At 41.0% G+C, this 14,435-nt stretch overlaps 1 protein-coding gene across 6 annotated transcripts in view; it reads left to right on the forward strand.

Annotated features, from left to right (window-relative positions):
* THRB (thyroid hormone receptor beta) overlaps positions 1 to 14,435 on the forward strand; it is a 254,122-nt gene that overhangs the window by 126,013 nt on the left and 113,674 nt on the right. The gene's annotated exons all lie outside the window — the stretch shown is intronic.

The following is a 14,435-nucleotide window of genomic DNA, read 5'->3' on the forward strand; positions in this document are numbered from 1 at the left end:
CCATCTGATTATTGTTTTCTAGTGTGCCACTTTATATGGTGTCTCATACTTCAATACATCTAGATGTATAAACCAGCATAAGAAAATAGCAGAACTAGGTTATGTAAGTCAGTCCTTACAGTAGTAAGGCCGAAATTCATTGAGGTTATTAAAGAAAAAAACCCCAAATGTTTACATAAACAGCAAATGTTTATCTAAAGCTATCAGGGTCAATTAAGTGGGCCTCTGGTGGCTCAACAGACTAATGCAGTCTGTTATTAACACAGCTGCTTGCAATTACTGCAAGTTCAAGTCCCACCAGGCCCAAGGTTGACTCAGCCTTCCATTCTTTATAAGGTAGGTAAAATGAGGACCCAGATTATTGGGGGCAATAAAAGTTGACTTTGTATATAATATACAAATGGATGAGACTATTGCTTAACACAATGTAAGCCACCCTGAGTCTTCTGAGAAGGACGGGATATAAATTCAAATAAAAAAAATTTAAAAAAAAAAGTGAAGAGGAATTGTAATTTCTTGATGTAAAATCTTGGGTTTAGAAAACTTAGAACTCCGCCGCGTTCGACAGGACCTGTGTTTAACTCATAGAATCATCTATTGCAATGTCCTTCCTGTTGAAGACTACTTCAGCTTCATTCACAACAATACAAGAGCAAACAATAGATTTAAACTTAATGTTAACCGCTTCAATCTTGATTGCAGAAAATATGACTTCTGTAACAGAATTGTTAATGCTTGGAACACACTACCTGACTCTGTGTGGTCTCTTCTCAAAATCCCCAAAGCTTTAACTGAAAACTGTCTACTATTGATCTCACCCCATTCCTAAGAGGTCTGTAAGGGGCGTGCATAAGAGCACAAACGTGCCTACCGTTCCTGTCCTATTGTTTCCTTTCATTATATCCAATTAATATAGTTATTACATACTTATGCTTATATATATATGCTTATATATTATATAGTTATTTTCATGTTTATGTTTATATATACTGTTGTGACAAATAAAATAAATAAAATAAATAAATAAAAGGAGAGAAATGCAACGTAAGCTAGAAATCATTCAAAAAAGCTGATTGTATATATGATTACAACCTTTCTTTGACTCTGATAAAATCTAAGAAAGGCAAAGGGAATTTCTTTTTCTTTAAAAAGACATAGTAACTAACTTTATGAACTTTAAGGTAAGTATGTGAAATACTGACATAATATCACTGCATGTCTATAAATGATAAATGGGATAAAGAAAATATGGGAATCAAATCGAGATCTTCTTTATGGAATCTGAAAAAAATTCATACAAGAGCTTTCTTGTCTCTTTTCTACATAAAACACTTTTATGATCAAACTTCTAGAAACTTCAACAAAAAGATAATAAAAAGAAATAGGAAAATATAGAAAAGATTAAACAGATACAAATAGGAGGATATAAACAGTCACTTCACAATAAATTTAAACCGTTTAAAATTATTTTGGTAGAAAAAGTCATTTCCTCATGTCAACAAAGCATAGATATAATTACTGGGTTTATAAGGTAAAGGTTCCCCTCGCACATACATGCTAGTCGTTGCCGACTCTAGGGGGTGGTGCTCATCTCCCTTTCAAGGCCGAAGAGCCAGCGCTGTCTGAAGACATCTCCATGGTCATGTGGCCGGCATGACTAAATGCCAAAGGCGCATAGAATGCTGTTACCTTCCCACCAAGGATGGTCCTATTTTTTCTACTTGCATTTTTACGTGCTTTCAAAACTGCTAGGTTGGCAGAAGCTGGGACAAGTAATGGGAGCTCACCCCATTACATGGCAGCACTAGGGATTCAAACCGCTGAGCTGCCGACCTTTCGATCGACAATCTCAACATCCTAGCCCCTGAGCCACCTAGGGGACTGGGTTTATACATAGCACTAAATCATAAGATGTTGGTTTGGTTTGAGCTATGCTATTCATTGGTTAGACAGCCTTTAAAACTCTTTGTATCCATGTACATTTGTGCTAGATTGAAGAATGATCCCAGGAAAAGATATGTATTCAAGGTAGGTATTCAAAGCATATAAAGAGCTTTGGTATGGTTTCTGTAAAGAGTTGGAAAGGACCATGGAGGTCTTCTAGTCCAACCCTCTGTTCAAACAGGAAACCCTGTAATATTTCAGATAAACAGTTATCCAATTTCTTCTTAAAAAACCTCGTAGTGCTAGAATACCCACAACTTCTGGAGACAAGTTATTCCACTGATTAATTATTCTAATTGTCATGAAATTTCTCCTTAGTTCTAAATTAGTTCTCTCCTTGATTAATTTCCATCCATTACTTCTTGTCTTGCCTTCAGGTGCTTTGGAACAGGGATCACCAACCTTTCAGACCTTAGGGACCACTAAATTCATAATTTTAAATCCTGCGGACCACTAATATGATCTGCCTAATGACCGGCTGGGTGGGCATGGCTTGGTGGTCATGTGATTGGGTGGTGTGGTCAACTCAATGTCACTCACATTGAGGGGTGCACCTCGGTGGCCTCTACTCGCCCCTCCCCTCCCAGCCCCTCCTTGCCAGCCCGCCCAGGCTCCTTAGTGCCCCAACAGGAAGCAGGTGTTGGAGCTAAGCAGCCACCATTAGAAAGAGTTGGCAAAACAGCTCAGTTCAAATTAGATCTGATTGAGGAGTACCTCACTGAGTACTAGGAGCATAGGCTTTCCAAGCAAAGGGAAGACCTGCAGGAGTGTAAGGCCAGGTACCGGGGCCTGGAGGCTCAGTGAGCTAAGTGACCTCACCCCATTCCTAAGAGGACCATAAGGGGCGTACATAAGCACACAAATGTGCCTATCCTATTGTTTTTCTTTTCTTCTTCATATATATATATATATATATATTTATATATACAAATATATATATATATTTGTTTTCTGAGGTTTTCGCGGGTGTTTGTATGTAGGTCTTTGGTTATTCGGGTTTTCTCCCATGTAAAATTGGAAGTGTCTTGGCGACGTTTCGACGAAGTCTCATTCGTCATCTTCAGGCTAGGTGTTTACAGCTTCGTGCTTCTGGGAGCAATGTGTGATTGCAGCTGTTTCTTCCTTTTTAACTGCTAGTGGGGGTTTGAACTGATTGGGTGGGAGCTTGGCTGTGCTCTGATTGGATGGGGGGGTTTTGTGCTCTGATTGGATGGGGATGTGTCCTGTTTGGGTGGGGGGCTTGTTTGTGCTCAGATTAGTCTGAGTTGCATGGGGATTTGAGCTGGTGAGCTGCACTGCTGCTGTTTGGCTTCGTGTTCGTGGTCGTGCTCCATCTTCATAGTGGGTGTCAGTCTGCTGTATGTATGGATTGGAGGGGTTTGAAATGGCTAATGTTGCAGCTGTGGTCTGGCTTCTGGTCCTTGGTCGTGCTTCCTGATCAGTGTGGGTTTGGGTCTGCTTTCTGGGTGGATGTGTGGTGGTGACATCCTGTGTGGACTTCGTGAGTGTGGGTCTGGTGTCATTCCTCGTGTTAAGGACTCGTTTGTCAATAAGGGCGGGTTTCCAAATGGCTGGTAGGCGGGAGGTATCATCTCATTTGTTCATGCTGTGTGGGTGTTTTTCTATCTCGATGGCTTCTCTGATTATTCTGTTGTTAAAGTGTTCAGTTTTGGCGATAGTTCTGGTCTTTTTAAAGTCAATATCGTGTCCTGTGGCTTTAAGGTGTTGGACCAGGGAAGAAGTTGGTTCCTCTTTTTTGACTGAGTTCTTGTGTTCTTCAATGCGTGCACTTATTCTTCTGTTGGTTTGTCCGATGTATGTGGTGGGGCAGGCGGTGCATGGGATTTTGCTGATTCTGTCTGTGGTGCCTTTTATATATGGGAGGAGGGCTGTGCCGTTTTCTTGTTCTCTGTCTTGGGTTTTAGTGGGGGGTTCTTTTTGGCTTAGTTTGGTAATCTTATTTCTCTGGAATCCATTGGATGTTAGTACGTTTGTGAGAGTGTGTAGTTCGGTTTTTAGGTGTTGTTCGTCAGCTAAGTGTTTTGTTCTAGAGATGAGTGTCTTGGCTACGGAGTTGATCTGTGCTGGGTGGTGGTATGAGAGTGCGTGCAGATAGCGGTTTGTGTGTGTTTTCTTCTGGTAGATGGTGTGTCCTAGGGAGCCATTGGGTTTCTTGTAGACTAAGACATCTAGGAAGGGAAGTTGGTTGTTAACTTCTGTTTCCATAGTGAACTGTATTTTGGGGTGTAGGCTATTGAGGTGTGTGAGAAAGTTGTCAAGTTTTTCTTTCCCATGTGGCCAGATTATGAAGGTGTCGTCTACGTATCTGAGCCAGAGTTTGGGTTTGTGATCAGATTTTTCTAGTGCTTGGGTTTCAAAGTGTTCCATGTAGAGGTTGGCAATGACAGGTGAGAGGGGTGATCCCATGGGTGCTCCTTCTATTTGTTTGTATTTTTGTCCGTTATAGATGAAGTATGTGTTGGATAGGCAGTGGTTGGTCAGATCTAGGATGTGCTTGGGGGGGTTATATTTGTTTTGGATAGCTGTCAAGGCTTCTTTGATTGGGTGAAGAGGGATATGACATCAAAGCTCACGAGTAGGTCGCTGGGCTGTAAGTTTTGTTTATTTATGATATCTATGAACTGGGATGAGTTTTTTACATGTGAGGTGATGGATTCTGCATAGAGCTGTAGTTGTTTGGCAAGAAATTTGGCTAGGCTTTGTAGAGGTGAGCCTATGGAGCTGACTATGGGTCTGAGTGGGGTTCCTTCTTTGTGTATCTTGGGGAGGCCGTAGAGCTTAGGGCATCTGGATGATTTCTCTCTGGGAATAATTCTTTGTTGGATTTCTTCACTGATGGGGGAGGCTTTTATTTTGGATCTAGTGGTTTTTTCTAGGTAGGTGGTGGGGTCTGTTTTTAGGGGCTTGTATGCAGGGTCTTGGAGTAGGTTGGTTAATTTGGTTTGGTAGTCAGATGTGTTCATAACTACCATGGGGTTGCCCTTGTCTGCTGGTAGGATTATTATGCTGGTGTCTTTTTTCAGGTTAAGTAGTGCTGTCTAAGTAAGTAGTGCTGTCTAAGTAATTTAAAGATATTGACTTTAAAAAGACCAGAACTATCGCCAAAACTGAACACTTTAACAACAGAATAATCAGAGAAGCCATCGAGATAGAAAAACACCCACACAGCATGAACAAACGAGATGATACCTCCCGCCCCCAGCCATTCGGAAACCCGCCCTTATTGACAAACGAGTCCCTAACACGAGGAATGACACCAGACCCACACTCACGAGGTCCACACAGGATGTCACCACCACACATCCACTCAGAAAGCAGACCCAAACCCACACTGATCAGGAAGCACGACCAAGGACCAGAAGCCAGACCGCAGCTGCAACATTAGCCATTTCAAACCCCTCCAATCCATACATACAGCAGACAGACACCCACTATGAAGATGTAGCACGACCACGAAGCCAAACAACAGCTATGCAGGTCACCAGCTCAAATCCCCCTGCAGCACAGACTAGACTGAGCACAACCAAGCCCCCACCAACACAGGACACACCCCCAGCCAATCAGAGCACAGAAAAACCCCCATCCAATCAGAGCACAGCCAAGCTCCCACCCAATCAGTTCAAACCCCCACTAGCAGTTAAAAGGAAGAAACAGAGAAACAGCTGCGATCACACATTGCTCCCAGAAGCACGAAGCACGAAGCTGAAGCCTGAAGATGACGAATGAGACTTCGTCGAAACGTCGCCAAGACACTTCCAATTTTACACGGGAGAAAACCCGAACAACCAAAGACCTATATATATATATATATATATATATATATATATATATATATATATATATATATATATATATATATATATATATATATGCTTATACCTCCTAATATTTACTCATATATATGTTTATATACTATATAAACTTTTTGTATGATACTTACATATATTGTTGTGACAAAATAAATAAATAAATAAATAAAATAAATAAGATGGTCAGCCAGTTCCAGGCCATGATGGAGTCCCACTGGAACAAGGCCTCCGGCTCTTCACCACCAGCACCACTTCCCTCCAGCCTTCACCCAAAGCCCCACACTAGGAGGCTGAAGCAGACCCCAAGTCAGAATTTCTGCCCTCCTCTGACCCACACAAAAAGTCCCCAAAGGGGGAGACTCTCTGCAGCAACACAAATGTTCATTGCACATATCCGGTCCAAGGGCCATAGTTTGAGGACCCCTGATTTAGTGCAATATAAAAACACAATGTTTCTGTGGACCATCAAAATTTTCTAATGGACCACCAGTGGTCCAAGGACCACCAGTTGGTGATCGCTGCTTTGGAGAATAAGTTGATCCTCTCTTTTTTTGTGGCAGCCACTTAGATATTGGAACACTGTCAACCTAGTCCTTCTTTTCATTAAACTAGACAAACCCACTTCCTGCAACTGTTCTTCATATGTTTTAGCCTCCAGTCTCTAATCATATTTATTTTACTTCTCTGCACTCTTTCTAGTGCAGGGCAGAGGTGGTATTGAGCCGGTTCGCACTGGTTCATACGAATCAGTAGGGAAAATTTGACCTTGTTCACCAAACTGGTAGGGACCTCTGGCTGGCCACGCCCCTATTCCGATTGCCACTTGTTTTCCCTGCCGCTAACTTGATGCTCACCCCGCCCATCCCAGCCCTATATATGTTGCCTTTGCCACAACCCATTTAATGGCCCCGTCAGTCACTTCCATGCCTTGCCCGCTCTGCTCAGCTCACCAAAAGTAACCATGCTGCCTGCTCCCCCTTTGCCTTGGGTCAGGGGCCGGGACCCCAGGGACACACCATTCTCCAAGCCCCCAGTGCCGCCACCTGCCTCGGCTGAGTCAGGGAACACACCATTTCCCGGCTCCAGCCTTGTCCCAGAGCTGCCGCCTGCTCAGCACCCACTAGTCGCATGTGTCACCCTGTTTCCCCTCTTCCAGAGGCCCTGGCCCTAGCCCTGCTTCTTCCCCCATGACTGACTCTTGCTTCAGGCTTATCTTCCTCCTGTGGCTGGTGACAAAGGGGAAGGCAAGCCAGGGTTGAGCCGTCCTTGCTGGGCTCCCTGCCAGGCTGCATCTCACCCCTTGTCATGCCCAGCCACCTCCTTTTTTTTTGGTGCAAGAAGCCTCCAAGCTGCCGCCTCTTTACCAGCTGAAACTGAGCTGGCAGTGGCAGCTGGTTGGAGGCTTCTTGCGCCAAAAACTACCGGAGGTCTCGAGCATGCCAAAAAAGCACTGTTCTTCACACCAGCCATGCACGCGCATCCCATTGCCTGCTGTACCAGAGCAGGAGAACTTCCCCAGTCAAGTCCCTCCGGCACAGCAGGCAATGGGATGCATGTACGCCACCAGCGCAAAGAACAGGGTGGTGATGGTAGTGGCTTTTTTGATGCATTCAAGACCTCCAGTAATTTTCAGTGGCCTCCAGCCAGCCGCCACAGCCACAAAGCAGCTCTTAAAGAAAGGCTGCAATAGCTGTAAATTCAATTTTTTTTCCTATCGGGTTCTGTCAGCATGTCTTAGTTAGGGGGTCATGTGACTTAGTGGACATGGGTGTGAATGATGTCAAGTTGGCCATGCCCACTCAGTCACATGACTTCCCCACTAAGTCACGCCCACAAAACCGGTAAGAAAAAAATTGAATACCACCACTGGAGCAGAAGTGTCAAATTTAATTTAATTGTGGACCACATCAGGGTTGTGTTTAACCTTGGGGGACTGGGGTGGATGTGACCAGGGTGGATATGCCCAGCTTGACATCACTCATGTCAGGGGTGCCTCTGGAGGCCTCCAAGCACTGACAGTGAAAATGGGCTCCTGAGCTCCATTTTCTATTGGAATGGCCTCCTGAAACCCTCTGCCAGTGAAAATAGAGCTGGGGGGGGCTGCGCACAGCCCTTGTGACCTCTGTTTTCAGCTGGAATGCCTGCAACTCTCTGCCAGCAAAAATGGAGCTGGTCCTTTGCTGTTTCCAGGGCAGCCCCGCGGACCAGATTTAAGCAACCGGTGAGCCGGATCTGGCTGGCGGGCCTGGAGTTTGACACCCCTGTTCTAGAGTCTCAACATCTTTTTTATATTGCAGCTACCAAACTGGATGCAATATTCCAAGTATAGTTTTACTAAAGCATTACAAAGTGATAATAATGCTTTATGTGATCTTGAATCTATTCCTCTGTTTATGCAGCCTAAGACTGTTAGCTTTTTGGAAGCTGCAGCACACTGCTGGTTCATATTTAAATGATTGTCCACTAGGACTCCAAGATCTCTCTCAAGTAATTACTATTGATTGAAGTACCACATATACTGTACCTGTGCATTTTGTTTTTTGGGGCCTAAATGTAGAACCTTACTTTTCTCACCTTTGAATTTCATTTTGTTAGTTAGGGCCCAGTGTTCCAGTCTGTCAATATCCTTCTGTATCTTGAGCCTATCTTCTGGAGTGTTGGCTAGTCTTCCCAACGTGGTGTCATTGCAGATTTGATGTTCCCCTTCTGTTTCCTTGTCTAAATTATTAATAAAGATATTAAAACAAGACAGAACCTTGGAGTACTTCTAGGCATAGTTCCCTCCCTGTAGATGCAGTTCCATTAAGGTCTACATGTTGAGTGTGGTTGGTCAGCCAGTTATGAATCCCTTTGGTGATGATGCTGTCTAACCCACATTTTTCTATCTTATGAAGCAGTAGGTTGTGGTCTACTTTATTAAATGCCTTAATGAAGTAAATTTTATTCATAGTATTTCTCTGGTCCACTAACTTTGTCACATTGTCAAATAATCCAATAAGGTTTATCTGACATTATATATTTTTGACAAATCCATATTGGCTTCTGGTTATCACTTTGTTTGCTTCTAGATGTTCACAGATTTATTGCTTGATTATCTTTTCCAGAATCTTCATATATATTGATGTCAGGCTCATAGGTCGGTAGTTTCCTGGATCCATCCCCCCCTTTTTTTTGAACATGAAACTACATGTTCAAAACTACATAAGCACTTTTGCAGTCATTTGGTAATTTGCCAGTGCTCCAGGAATCTTTGAAATCTATAATTCAATGGTTCTGAGATCATGCCTGCTACTTCCTTCAGAACCTCGGAGTGTAATCCATCTGGTTCAGATAATTTGAACTCATCTACAGTGAATATGTGTTCTTTTACCATTTTTTTGCTTGTTTTGACTTGTATTATTATTATGCATTTTACACTATTTTTAAAAATAGATTAGACTGTTTTTTTCTTTTTGTACAATGAGAGATGCAAAAATTGAGTTAAACAGTTGTGCTTTTTCCCTGCTGCTCATCACTTTCTTGCCATTTTTTCCAATTAATAGACAAATTGTTTCCTTCACTTTTTTCTTGTATTTTACATAATGAAAGAAGCTTTTGTTGTTGTTATTATTTACTTTTGTTTCAAGCCTTAATTTATTTTGAACTTTTCTGACTTCATCTTTGCAGGTTCAGGCTATTTGCTGCTATTTTACCTTAGTTATGTGCCCCTTTTCCATTTTTATATTTCTCCTTTTTTGCCATGCTTGTTTCTTTTGAGACCTCTTATTTTTCTTCTTCATTGGAATTGTGCTAGACTGGGCTTTTATAATTTCAAACATGGGTTTCTCCCCAGCATCCACTCACAGTCCACTGCCAGACAAAGGAAATTTTTAAACAGAGAGTTCTGGGATATTAGTACTCAAACTAACATAGAATTAGTAACTAAAAATAGGCGTCCTAAACTGGCTAATAATATAACTATTTTTTAACCAGAAAATAATTTTCATTGACTATGATACACTCTTTAATAAGGACCTGTTATAGAGCAAGATTTGAATTACTGGACTCCAAAGCCAAATATGGGCATTTCCACCACTTGCCATATTTTGTTTGACCATCAATTAGGTTTAAATAATTATCATCCCTTTTAGAAAGAATAGCTCACTGGAATACCAACCACAGATTGTCATATTTCATCTTGGGCTCAAATGTACAAATTGTATACAGTATAGAAAATTGCTAAGTTTGTAACTTTAAAGACTGATATGTTAAACAAATTGGGATACCCTGTAAGGAAGATTCATTTATCTTTGTAATAATTATTTATAACAGATTATTTATTCTTTGTATTAACACATACATAATTTATGATTTTATTTCCTCCTATATTATTTCAAAATTAGATGGTGTTTTATTACATTATTTTATTTTATTTATTTTATTTTTTAATTTTATTTAAAATTTATTTTATTTTATTATTGATGAGATCAATCAATATACTATTACTACTACAAAACTCTCTTACTTTTGCATGTTGAGCATCATGTTCTAGTGTAACCAAATTTTACCCTCAGTCATTTAAATGCCGGCAGCTGATTGCACAGATTTTGTCACATTAGAACAAATATGAATAGAAAATCACTTCAATATTAAGCTTGTTTTCTCAAAGATTATAATTTTTTTATTGGCCAAGTGTGATTGGACACACAAGGAATTTGTCTTGGTGCATATGCTCTCAGTGTACATAAAAGAAAAGATGTGTTCATCAAGATACAGCATTTACAACACAATTGATGATCAATATATCAATATAAATCATAAGGATTGCCAGCAACAAGTTATAGTCATACAGTCATAAGTGGAAAGAGATTGGTGATGGGAACTATGAAACGATTAATAGTAGTGCAGATTCAGTAAATAGTCTGACAGTGTTGATGGAATTATTTGTTTAGCAGAGTGATGGCCTTCGGGAAAAAACTGTTCTTGTGTCTAGTTGTTCTGGTGTGCAGTGCTCTATAGCGTCGTTTTGAGGGTAGGAGTTGAAACAGTTTATGTCCAGGATGCGAGGGATCTGCAAATATTTTCACGGCCCTCTTCTTGATTCGTGCAGTATACAGGTCCTCAATGGAAGGCAAGTTGGTAGCAATTATTTTTTCTGCAGTTCTAATTATCTTCTGAAGTCTGTGTTTTTCTTGTTGGGTTGCAGAACCGAACCAGACAGTTATAGAGGTGCAAATGACAGACTCAATAATTCCTCTGTAGAATTGGATCAGCAGCTCCTTGGGCAGTTTGAGCTTACTGAGTTGGCGCAGAAAGAACATTCTTTGTTGTCCTTTTTTAATGATGTTTTTGATGTTAGCTGTCCATTTGAGATCTTGCGATATGATAGAACCCAGAAATTTGAAGGTTTCTACTGTTGATACTGTGTTGTCAAGTATTGTGAGAGGTGGAAGTATGGAAGGGTTTTTCCTAAAGTCTACCACCATTTCTACGGTTTTGAGTGTGTTCAGTTCCAGATTGTTTTGGTTGCACCACAAGGCTAGTCGTTCGACCTCTCGTCTATATGCGGATTCGTCATTGTCTCGAATGAGACCAATCACTGTTGTATCATCTGCGAACTTCAGTAGCTTAACTGATGGGTCATTGGAGATGCAGTCATTGGTATACAGAGAGAAGAGAAGTGGGGAGAGCACACAGCCTTGGGGGGCCCCTGTGCTAATTGTACAGGTATTTGATGTGATCTTGCTTAGCTTCACCTGCTGCTTCCTGTTTGTTAGGAAGCTTGTGATCCACTTACAAGCCTGTTCCGGTACCTGTAGCTGGTTTAGCTTAGTTAGGAGAATGTCTGGAATGATGGTATTGAATGCTGAACTAAAGTCTACACTAACATATGGGGTCCTTGGTGCTTTCTGAGCTTGGTTGTTTTCTTGAAGATGTTTCATTACTCAGATATGCAACATCTTCAATACTAGAAAGGAATGAGGTTTGCTCTTATTTTATATACAGGTAAATCCTCAACTTACAACCACAATTGAGCCCAAAATTTATGTTAGTGAGAAATTTGTTCAGTGAGTTTTGTCCCATTTTACAGCTTTTCTTGCAACATTTGTTAAGTGAATCACTGCAGTTGTTAAATTAGTGACATAGTTGTTAAGTGAATCTGGTTTTCCTATTGACTTTCTTGTCAGAAGGTTGCAAAAAGGGATCACATGACTGTGGGACACTGCAACCATCATAAATGTGAATCATTTGTCAAGCATCCGAATATAAATCACATGACCATGGGATGCTGCAATAGTCATAAGTGTCACTTTTTTCAGTCCCTTTGTAACTTGGAACAGTCACTAAGTTAACAGTTAGTGGCTTACCCTAGTATAGATGGGAGTGTTGTTTTCTTGGTAGTTTCTTGATTAGAGTATTTATTAGTTGATGTTGGTCTGGTATTAATCCTAATGTTAATTTCTGCTTATTTGAGTGTTGATTGATGGGGAAAAGGTATTAGGGTATTTTTGTTTCCTTTTTAGCTTTTGATTGTCTTTTTTCAATAGAATGTAAATATCGTTTACCACCATGCATCCATTGATGGCTGATTTATCTGACTGCCAGACTTCTAAGAATTCTCTAGCATTTTTTAGCTGGTCTGGTTTAGAATACTCACATTTTCCCAGTTGAAACCATGTTTTGCAATTAAGGAATTTTCTTTTTCTTTTCTTTTCTTTTTTTTCAAGTTTTTTATTTTTTTACAAACATATCAATGCATGAACAGTGTGGTATCTGAGTGTCATACAATTTAGTACAAATAAAATAATATTCATCATATTTACTACATTTGACAAGCTTATATAATTCTAGTAATGGTACAAATATTTATGTTAAGTTACAATCTTTCTTTTTTTAGTTATTCAATATTTAAATGTGTTATTTTTATGCCAATCATCATATTAAGAGTGTCATTCCTTTTAATACTATAAAATAAAATATTATTAATCATATTTGTTACATTTAGAAAGTTTATATGGTTCTAATAATAATATACGTATTTATGTTATGTTATAATCTTCCATTATTTAGTTATTCAATATTTCAATGTTATTTTTATGTCAATAACCATATTATTCAAGCATACTTAATAATACCATCGTTCAAGTTCTAATTTCCCCTCTTGTTATTACTTCACCTTATTATATAAAAATGTATATTCCATTAATTTCCTATTATTTCCATCCCTATTCTAACTTTGATTATGCCACTATTATATTTAAAATATTACCTTTCTATCCATCGTCTCTTGTCCTCTTTAAAGCTTTAATTATTCGTTTCTTAGCTTGCCTCCCAGATTCCTCTCTTGGATCTTTATCTCTACATCTTGACCAATCATTTTAAACATTTCTCCCTTCTCTGCCCTTTTCCATTGTCTAATTTTCAAAATATCTACTCTTGTCCCTATCTCTCTTCCAAAAAAGTCTTCCTGCAACTCCAGTTCCTTTTCTCAATGTCGGGGGAAACGGCGGTCAGGTCTGGGAAAATCCTCTGGCTTGCCATAGGACTGAGTCTGCAGAAATTTCACTAAGCCCTGCCTCCTGTAGCCTTCTCCAGCTTTTCGACTCGGTCCTTGCCAGGACCACACGTGTCGTTGCTTTCTCCTATTAAATCAACCAAACTTTTTTGCAAACTTTTCATCTCCTTACCAAGTGAAGGGCTTTTCAGCCCGATTCTGCTGAGGGCTGGTTTCTTCAGGCAGTAATCTGCCAACCGGCAGTTCCCTCTGTCAGTGATCACGGGCTTGCCCTGACGCGCGCCCAGAAGGCTCGTTGTTTATTTCCACCACAGCGAGCAGGCAGCTGCAGTCTCCTCGGAGCTGCTGAACGCAGCGTTGGAGGCTTCCGCGCCTGTTATATCACGTTTGCAGCCCCTTCTGCAAGCGATCTGATTGCGACCTCCATCTATCCGGCGTTGGAGACTTCCTGGTCTATTTACATCGCACTTGAAGCCCTGCGGCGAGCGATATTGCTGGGTCCTCAGCCTATCAATTTCTGCCTCCCAAGATATCTGCAACGAAGGAAAGGGCTCTAGGCTTTCTGATTGCGTTTGCAGCCCCTTCAGGTGAGCAATTTCAGTCCGATTCAGGACCCAACATTCGGATCTCCATTCAAACATCACGTTGCGATTCTAACTCAGGAGATTTGGAGGCATCAAACGGAGGTCGTGAGTAGCTTTTTATTGAAACTGCTTCTCGCAGGCTTGGGCGGTTATTTTTTTGGCGGGCAAGTGACTAAAATGGTGGATGCCAATCGTGCTGCTACAATTAAGGGCTCTAGGAGCAAGGGGCGAAGCCGCCATTTTAGTAATCCAGGGAAAGGTTCCTCTGAGGCTTTTCCCTCATCTTCATCTCTGGCGGCTCTTAAACAATCCAGCAAGCCCTCCAAGCCTCATTCTCGAGCGAGGAATGGCATCACAAAGCTCTTGAAAAAGTCATCAACAAGTCATTGAAGAAAACTTGCAAGTCAGTCAGGCCAACTCCAGCGGAGGTTTCTCTACAAAGGGTTCAACCCTCACACAATGTTCAGGCTCAGCTGCCTGCCCCTCTGACCAATACAGGAGCGTGGTCCCCTGACTGCTCAGGCTCTACAGGCTTGCCCCCCTGTTCTGAAGCAGTGCCCTTATTTCAGTCCCTCTCCAACC

This window comes from Ahaetulla prasina, chromosome 4, assembly GCF_028640845.1.
Source record: "Ahaetulla prasina isolate Xishuangbanna chromosome 4, ASM2864084v1, whole genome shotgun sequence".
Lineage (NCBI taxonomy): Eukaryota > Metazoa > Chordata > Lepidosauria > Squamata > Colubridae > Ahaetulla > Ahaetulla prasina.